We start from the raw sequence: 10,401 nt of genomic DNA on the forward strand, positions 1-10,401 counted from the left end.
AAAAAAAGAAAAAGCAAAGTGAACGGATACACATGGCTTTTGATAACCTCATGTATATATCTTTGCCTATATTGGTCTGCAATAGCATGTCCTGTCTAACTAAGTTGAACTGCATGGCATGAATACATGCATGCATGCATGCATGCAGGCAGGCAGGCAGGCAGGCAGGCAGGCATGCTAGTGAATGAGTAAGTGTTAGAGTTAGCAGTAGAAGTAATCCATTCTTGCATGCAATATGATATTGCATGTTGTTATAATCAATCATAAAGTTTTGTATGTGATGCAAACATAGACATCGAATCAGGGCACATATAACAACTCACGTCACATAATTGACCAAAAGCTCGTTTACTTCAGACTAACCTTTTGTATTGTGCATAGTTCAAGTAAAACATGTTCTCACTAAATGCAAGTTAGACAGACAAAGTGGCCGTGTAGTGCGAGACACACACGCACCGACATAGCCCGGCTCAGACTTTACGTTTTATGGCAGACGGCAAATATAGAAACAAATGCCAATACAACGGCATTTGCAATAGTATTTTACTCTATCTCCGTTTAACAAGTGCAAACTTCCGTTGTTACCTGGTGCCAAAAGAAAATGAAATCCATGTATAAGCACTTGTGCGATGGGCCGGCTTATAATTAGTTTGGGTGATTTTCTCCTCCTATTTTTTTTTTTTTTTTTTTTTGTTTCTTTTGTTGTTTACTTTTTTAACTTTGAAAATTTTCATGGGGGCCCACACGTAGCACGTAGCTGTTATTGCCCACAATGGTTATTGTCGACAACCGAGTCTGCCTGTAGATAGTTTAACAACATCACAAGCAGCAACAGCAACATACTTGTGGTTTAGATATGTGGTCAGTAGAGTGTAGGGTCTCGGTTTGTTTACAATAACCACGTTAACGATGGTGATGATGACGTTGATGGTCGACTATACTTAAACACACAAAAGCTCAGATTCACTTTGCTGGCTGACTGACCGTTTTACTTTTCTTTCTCTATCCGCCTGATAGGTGCACAATATTCGTTCGTTCTTTCTTTCTTTCCATTTTTTTTTTTTTTTGTTTTTTTTTTTTATGTTTTCTTTAACCAAAACGGAAGTTGTCGTTTTTATTTGAAAAGTAAAATAACAAGTGTAAACTCTAGGTAATGAGTATAACGGAAGTTTTACTTTTATTTAAACACACTTGCAAAGCTCTTACCGTATGACTCTCTCTCTCCCTCTTGTGATGTGTAAGAGTTCAAGAAAGTCTTCTATTTATACCGTATAACAAGACTTATGCCAGTGATACTAAAGTTCAAATTGTTGTAACTTTCAACTGCTACACCAGCAAAATCCGTATACGAATACGTGTGCATTTTAATATGCGAGATATATGTGAGAATCATGTGTGCATTTACAAATATTTGCAATTTAGCTTCCGTTACATAAGAAATTACACTTTTTTACCAAACTTTCTTTCTTGTTTTTTTTTTTTAATGCTTTCGACCTTTTTTCTTGCTCGGTTAAATGTTTTCGTGCGCTTTTTGTTTTTGGAGTTTAAGCTTATATTTCAATGAAATACATTAAGAGTTTTTACCCGGGCCCGGGTATCATGTACCAATGTTATGATTACGTTTGCGACACCATTGCTTGTTTTTTGGAATCGGAAAACTGCGAAAAGCTTAAAAAATGAGAAAATTGTATTCGGTCGTGATTGAATTTTTTATACTCATTACCGTTATCCCGAAAAAAACACAAAGAAAGTAAAAGCACTACATCTTCATGCTCGATAATATGAGCATGAAGGAAGTGGGCGCGGATAATCTTTTTTTATTTTCCAAATAAAAGTAGCGTGTTGGCGTTGTAGGCGTGTCCTTTGAAAAGTTTAGGTCACTTTCAAATTCCTTTTCAAACTTGCACTCGATATCTGTGGTAAGCATTTTCCCGTTAGATACTACAGACGATAGACAGACAAAACGGCGGACACGCTTACTCCGAATTTGGCGAGGAATTTATATGCTTTATAGGGCTTTTGAGGCTTTGAGAATGTATTAAAAAAAAATATTACATTTTAGGTGGGCGTGAATAATTTTTCTCATATTTATACAGATAGCACAACATCGACTATAAAATATAAATTCAAATTTTTGCACATCTATCTGCCACAGTTTGTGAGTATTGATCAAAAATCAATTCTGTATTCTAGACTGATTTGGCCTATTTCCCTGCGGGCAACAACTTCCAAAGTTTTTATCCAATTTGAAATCGATACTCTTCACTTTTGCGGTCAGGAGTATATTTACAAAAGACAAACACACAGACGGACAAACAGCCAGGTGGGCAGTCGGGCAAACGTACATGTTTAAATCGATTCATATTTGAGGCTGATGAAGAACATGTATACATTGTGGGGTCTCTGATGCTTTCTCCTGGGCGTTGAAAATGTTTCGACAAAATGAATACACTCCTGATCCTTCGGTGATGGGTATAAAAAAACAAAAATTGCATAGAAACCTTTGCACATAGTAAGCAAAGCAGATTCGGTTTCTTAAGGGTTTCGGATTTTGAAACTCGACCTTGTTTTAAAAACGAACTTCTAATGGCATCTACGCTTCTTCAATTCAATTTTTTTTCAGTAGCTATTCACAAATAGAAATTCAATGCATTCAAGTCTTTACTGGTAATTCCTGTGGTGGTTTAAAATTGGCTTTGATCAATTTTCCATTCCTCAACGTCATAAATTCCAAAACAGCCGGTGTGCTTTAAAGCTACTTACCTTTAGCAAATCTTTAAGCGGAATATGTTGATGATTTCGCGAAAACATCTTCATCATAAAATTCAAAAATGTTTCAAACTTTATCCCGTTGGTCGAAATAATGAACGTCACAAAGGTTATTTTTTGATATCGATTAACTAGAAAGTGTGACCCTGCGTAAGCGTTAGCGCGAGGATTGAGAGGTTTTAGTGCTAATACGATTATGCCTCTTTAAAGTCATCAATTGAGGGAAACGAAACGAGCCTTTTACTGGGCGAAGAATTTGTCGTCTGTATATAAGCGATCTTTCGAATATTTTAGATTTAATTTTCTTCTCTTCTTTTCAAAAAGTGTCAGAAAAATGTACTCCATTCAACACATTACATATTACGATGAAATTCCAGAAATGTAACACAGTTTACAAGTAAAGCAGAATAGTTTCATAAATATTTTTAAATTTCTATTAATCACAAAACATAACACCACAAATAAAAAAGGAAAAAAAAAAGAAAACGCAACTAACTAAAGCCACTAGTGAGGCTTTCATTGTTGGCTTTTCTTTAATTACTGCACAAAGTTTCTTTATCTAAATGCTGTCACACATATGATGATTCTGTTTGCTGTCCAAGTAAATATTTATTAAAGTAATGCTCTGACGCTTAACTGACATATCCTTGCCATGGCATTGTTGAAATTTCATGTTGCTAGGGCTAAGACCGTAACTTAGCAGATTTGTACACATACGTAGCCCATGAGCACATAAACCTACAAGTACATATGCCATTCAGACACAGTTTCATAATTGAAACCAAAAACTACCGAGAAAAAAGGAAGGAGAAGGAGAAGAGACTTCTGTCCGAGGATAAGCTTTCAGTTTACCAAAAAAACAAATGTTCTTTCCTCCTTGGAACCAATTAAAATCTGGAAGGATATACAAGCTCAGGCAATTTAAACAGATTTTGATTACCAAACAACAATATACAACAGCTATTATTTGAGCAAAAGCATCGATTTAAATTTTCCTTACGATAGAGCGAAGAGTCTTAATGACGATTCAAACATTAAAAATTCCAAAATGTTTGCTGCGTATAGTAGCATCCAATAAATAATTTGCCCATCTCATGTGGTTTCCAAACTAAAAGCAAGGAACAAAAAGACTGGTTTTTTTTCTCTCACAATCCTCTCGTTTCATAGTACCAGGCCGTTTTTCTTGTCGACAATGACTATTCTCAGCTCATATGTGCAGAATTTTATTCATTCAGAAAAGGTGCGGAAATAAGTATCAAGCGAACAGGGCAAAAATCGAAATTGCTCTGAAACTTATCAATCTTTGGCATCTTTACATGGTGTGTAGCGAGGTGTTGCTCTAAAGAAAAAAATATATTGCTTTGATAATAGTGGTATAACAGTCAATCAAGTCCGATCACTAAATACAATTCTTCCTCATTATCATCATAAAATTAAAATAATTTTACATTTTGCCCATATAGGCTGTATAAGAATACCTTAGGGTATGGGTTCCGATACACAGACCAACAAGATCCAATTTTAACAAGATAAATCTATATGTCAAACCAATGTTGCGAAGCACTCTTCATAATGAAATACCACAAATTAATCCGTATTGGAGTGTAAGAACTTACTGTTAATTAGGACACTTATAGGAGCACGAATCAGGAAACTTAACCAACAAAGTCCAATTCTGCTAAGATAAATTTATACATCAGATCACTATTGTCAATCAATTTTCACCATAAAAATCAAAAAATTAAACCTCATTGGGGGGTAAGAGCTTACTGTTCGTTAGAAAACCATTTTCAGACTGATAAACGTATATGTCAAATAACTGTTGTGAACAAATTTTCATCAAGGAATGCCAAAAGTTAAATCTTATCAGCCCGTAAGGGCTTACTGTTCATTAGGGCAGATATACGTTCCGCAAGAGTAGTAGTGAAGTCAGTATTAGCGGATTTAAATCTCAGTGCGGGAAAGATTTCTTGCCCGCATCTACAGCGTCCTTTCAATAAAGGTATACGGCTTACCGATTGGGCACACGAATCACATTAGGTTGCGGCCCTTTCCCTTTTATTTAAAAAAAATATAGGAAGAGGCCTTTGAAAACTTAACTAAGAAAGTCCAATTCTAACAAGCTAAATTAATATGTCAAACCACTGTTGTAAACCTATTTGCGTCATAAAATTACCAGCCTTATCAGCGAGTAAGGGCTTACTGTTCATTATGGCATTTATATGACGCCAGGGAGATCTAATGTTAGTACTACAAACTTGTAGGCCGAGTCATTGCTTTGAGCTAATTATGCTCTGCATCATCAGTGATAAAAGAATATATTAAGTTTTTGCGGGTTTTTGTACGCAAGAGTATCCAGGATTTGAGATAGCTTCATTTTATATTATACCAATCGAATCATCGTCGGCAAGAGATTCTGAATCGATCTGAGCTTATTTGTTCGCCTCTCCGTCTTCTTTCCTTTTTTCCAATCTACAGGTCGTGTTTTTATCCAAGGACGAAAGCTATTGGAAGCGGAACGGATTAGTTTTTCGAATGTTGGTTTTTGCCTTGTTTCGGATGTGAAATGAAATCTGTAGATGTGAAATGAAATCTGTAGATTTCCTTTCGCATATAAAGTTTTTACATTTTAAATTAACAATTTCAATATGGGTTAACAAATCGACATGTAAACATTAAAGGTTAAAGATTAAAGTTAAAGGATATTAATTTAATAAAAACTTGAAAAGAAGTCTTTCCAGCTAAATACTTTATAAAAAAAAAGTCATTCATCCATTTGTGGTTATAGGTCAATTTTTAACAATAATATTATGCTCTTAAGCAACATCTAAATTATACGATTTTTCCATTTGATGAATGACTTAACATAAACATCAACCATTAAAGAGAGGAAAGGTTATAAAATAAAATAAATTATTGTTCTGCTTTTTACGCTTTTTTTTGTTTTGTTTTTTTTTTAACGCAATATACGAGGACCATATAACAAACATCACTGAGTGAATGAATGGCGAAAGGGCAGTAAAGCATAGCACTTGTTTTTGTTGTTAAACGCGGGCATGTTGAAACTTTTGAAGCAGTGAATCATTCAGTTGGAAAGATGTTTGAGGAAATTAAGGAAAAAATAGATGGAAAGTTTTGTTGACCAGAAACTTGAACTCATTCATATATTAATTATATAGTGATTATAATTAAATCAGTCAGAGAATTAAGTTCTAAGGTCAAAGTCGTAAAGCGCTAACATCAAAGGCTATCTACGGCTTTTTTAAAGTCTTTAACGTAGTTGAGATTTCAAGTCACGACCATTGACCAGTTAATCGGGACCCTTTGCCTTCTCGGTTACCCAGACTTGAAAATAATTGCCCATGATAAGTTGGCGACATCATCGGAGCATTGAAATGAAAGTCAAACGTGATCACTTTGTTTATATTCTAAATACAAAAACTCTTATAATAGTGACCTCGTACAGGTTGCATTAGACTTTCTATTCAACCCAACAAACAATAAATTTTCATTGCCTTTAAGAGGAAAATGGTTAAGTTTAGCTTAATAAAGTTCTTATGTTTAACTATATAGAACCATACGATTAGTGTAAAGACACTTTAGTGTTTGTTGGGCAACTTTGTGTTTGACTTCTTTTTCTTTTTTGAAATCATAAACATTTTACCACAAATTTTTACTTTTCTTTTTTTTTCTTTTTTTTTTTGTTTTTTGCGTACTTTGAGTGAGTGTGAAGAGAAAAAAAAGGACGAAAAATGATTTGCTGTCAAAACTGAAATTTCAGGGGCATTATTTCCGTTTCCTGTACTCAAATCTAACAACAGTAAAGAAACAAAAAAAATATATATATATATATATATAGACCGAGCTCTAAAAGGCGAGAACAAAAGAAAAACTGAAAACATTGTTGTTAAAAGCTTAACATGCAACATTGTTTAATTCAGCACAGCTATTATTGTATTTTTGAAGGGCCTTTGCGAAGTTCTCATTTTCTTCTTCTTTTTTTTTTTTTTTTTTTTTTTTTTATTTCTTCTTGGTCATGACAGTCTGAAAAATGACCATTTGATGGTAATTACTATACTAGAGCTTGTGGAGTGTTGTACACGCTTTTCGAAAAATTGTTAAACGGCATTCGCTATAGCCGACAACAACGTAATTTAGGAAAGAAATGAAAATTACATAAAAAGTGCAACGTTTTGTACGAACATATAGTTCTTTAAAGTAGTTAATGTTTGATAAACCAAAGTGAATTTCTATACGCAACTGCGTGCAATATTAAACAGAATGCATTTCGCCTGCTGAGTAATCCATTAAGGATAAAGTCAATAAAAATAATATTTAAAATTTAAGAATCAATTATGTGTTTATATGCGAGTATATTTACTTATGATTGATATATTTTTTTTTAAGTCTGGCAATTCTATCCCTTCTAAGGTCTTCTTAGAATGCATTTGTACTCAACACGCATAGTTGTATTATCACCGAATTTCTCTAATCACGACTTGCCAGATATTCGTGCATTTCTTTTCATAGTAGAAACAGCGAAAAAATCTTGTTATTACCTGTGAGTTAAATTCGAATTCTTAGTCAAGTCTTGTGATTCTTTCTCTTCTAAGGTCTTCTTAGAGTGCACTTGTACTCAACACACATAGGTGTATTACAAACACATTTGTCTAATCACGATTTGCCAGATGCGCATATATTTCCCCTCATAGTAGTATCAGGGAACCATACCATTATATTAACTATGGATCAATAATTGAATTATAGACTGAGCGAAATACTCCCCGGGAAAGCTTCCAACAGTGAAATTAAACAAAACGAGCAAAACTTGAATCATGGATAGCAGTATAATTTTAAAAAAATCGACACTATTCTGCAATCAACATTTTAACCGATCTCTACACTAATTATAGTCGAGATCCTTAGCCTACTCGGCCACTAAAGCGGCTATATATATATGCATATATATATCTGCGTTCAAATAAAAAAGGTTACTCTTCATTTTTCTCAAAAAATATATGAGAAATAAATACCGATATCTATTTCGTCTCCTTCAAAGTAATCCCCCTTCCATATGATGCTCTTATACCAGCACTTTTTCCAATCCTCGAAGAGCGACATGCACTTTTTCGTAAAGCCTTCCAACGATGCGGTATTTATCACTTTAGTCTTTTTAACTCTTTGTTTGAACAGACCTCGTATATATATAACAACCGCATTGTATGTATTTATAACGATTTATAACGGCATAGCTACGCTAATATTTGGATTTACTATGCAAATGCGAATTCCTTGCCCTCCCTACTTTGTCATGTCAATTTATCCACAAAGCCTAAGTTTTTATAACGTTTCTAATAAGACGACCGTTGCTAAAGGAAACTTTCTCACCAAAGGAAAGATAACTTTTGCCGTTACACGCCTTGGCGTCTCTATGGGCGAGCTTGTAGACGGACAAAGTAAAGCCTTATTCTGATTGATCATCAAGAAGATCGTGCAATGGTTTTTGAAAATCGCGCTTAAGACTTGAAAAGTATAGTTTAAACTATCCACGTATATACGATCGCATTTTAATTGAATGTCTTAGGAATGACGCTCGTTTCCGCTCTTCTTGATCAATTGTGTTCAGTTCCTTAAATAACATCGCATTACATCTATTTATCCGCAACTCTGTGATTACCTTGAGTATACCATTGCCGTATACCGAATTTTGCATAAAATTCCCGGTACTATTCGTGCGAGATATTAGTAAATGAATAAACTTTACAAAGAAAATTATTTACAATTGCAAAATACATCGCAATAAAATTAACAAGCAGACACACACACGCGTTCATATGTGTGAAAAACTTGTAATGAGTCTTGTGTGAGACGCCTAAAGCTTATTATGTTATTACATCTACGAATGCGGTTATAGTAAACTTTATAGAGACTGGCAATGTATTTACATATAGCGCTCATTTTGAATGGATATGTCAACCAGTCACTTGGCCAAAGGCGTAACCAAGCAAACATATCCGTTAACGGAAATAAGCCTTGACACATTCAACATTCATACACATACACATATACATGCACACACACACACACACACAAAGCCATATGTGGCCACATAGTCGATTATCATTAAAGGCTACTTTTCGTTTCGTGTACATATAACGCAAAGACATTTTTTGATTGTATTTACACTAAGTGAGAGGAGAGTTTTTTTTGAATTTTTTTCTTTTCGTTTTTGTTTTTTTAAACAAAAATATATTGAAAAGAGAAAATTATTATTAAAAGTTTCATTCAGACATTTTGTTATCTTAAATAGCCTAAGGTTTTATTTGCATACGATTATTAGTTGATGCTACTGATGCTATTGCTGTTCATAACTCCTTTTAACAAAGTTAATTAAATTAAAATTCTATTTGTATTAATTTTTCATAGAAAAACAAATCCTCGGGCAAATCTGAGTAAATATTTTAAATTAAAGATCAAACTTACAGACTTGAATATATTTTTGATAATATAATGTCTACGCACACACACATATATATATGTATATTGTGTAATAATTCAAATGCTTGCACATACATTTTCATATGGAAAACATTGATTAAAATTAATGCTGGGTTTAAAATAAATTAAAACTAAATTGTAAAATTGACATTCTATTCTTTTCATTCAACTCATTTTAAAGCAGATCTGATTTGTTTCTAAGCTTTTGTAGCAAAAGCATTTGGAATTCGTGATAAGTTCACTGAAAAACTATATGCATCTTGCAAACTCTAATCTCACAGTACAGACTTGTCTTGACTATAACACATAAGCCATCGCCAGGTACCTTAAAGCTTTTGCCAAAAGTAAATTTACTTTGAACATCGTTCAGCGAAAGGACAGCAAGATGTTAGGTCGCACACAGAATCTCGAAAGACTAACAATATTCGTTTTAAGCGATTTATCTCAAACAATAAACAGTTCTTTCATAGTAATTTTGCTGATTTTTCGGAGATGAAATACTTTAGGGCTTTCTCTTATCTTTATATCCACCACCGAAGTGTAGGGATATATTCAGTTTGTCGAAACGTTTGCAAAACCCAGACGAAAACTTTTGGCAACCGTACAAAACTCTTACATTCTTAATCGGTGCCAAATTCTGTACCGACTTAAGCATGTAAGTCTGTCCGTCCGTCCGTCCAATACAATTGCGAAAAAACAATGGGAATTTAAATGTATTATCCTAGTCCCTAATAGGAAAAGATACTCAACCAGGGTATTTATCATAGTATCAAGCACCACAGCAGAGATTAAATTTCTTACCTATAAAACTAGGTTAAGTGGTATATTCCTAAAAATCTCTGCATGTTAAGTCCACCTGGCCCAGCTATCAAAACGAATTGTATCTCAATCAGCCTACGGAAAACAAAGTCCAGACCTTCTAAATTTTCAAGCCGTAAAGACAATTTTAATTCAATGCATTTTTTGCTCTATTGTTGTTATATATCGTAAACAACCAAATCAAGTCTTATTCAATAAAAAATTAAGAAATTTAAAAATAATGAAACGCAAAATTACATGGAATTCCCTGTTTTGCTTAGAGAGTTCGAGTTAGAAAAATTTTCTATAGAAATATTTACTTTTTTTTACATAAGT

This window comes from Glossina fuscipes, unplaced genomic scaffold (genome assembly GCF_014805625.2).
Source record: "Glossina fuscipes isolate IAEA_lab_2018 unplaced genomic scaffold, Yale_Gfus_2 27, whole genome shotgun sequence".
Lineage (NCBI taxonomy): Eukaryota > Metazoa > Arthropoda > Insecta > Diptera > Glossinidae > Glossina > Glossina fuscipes.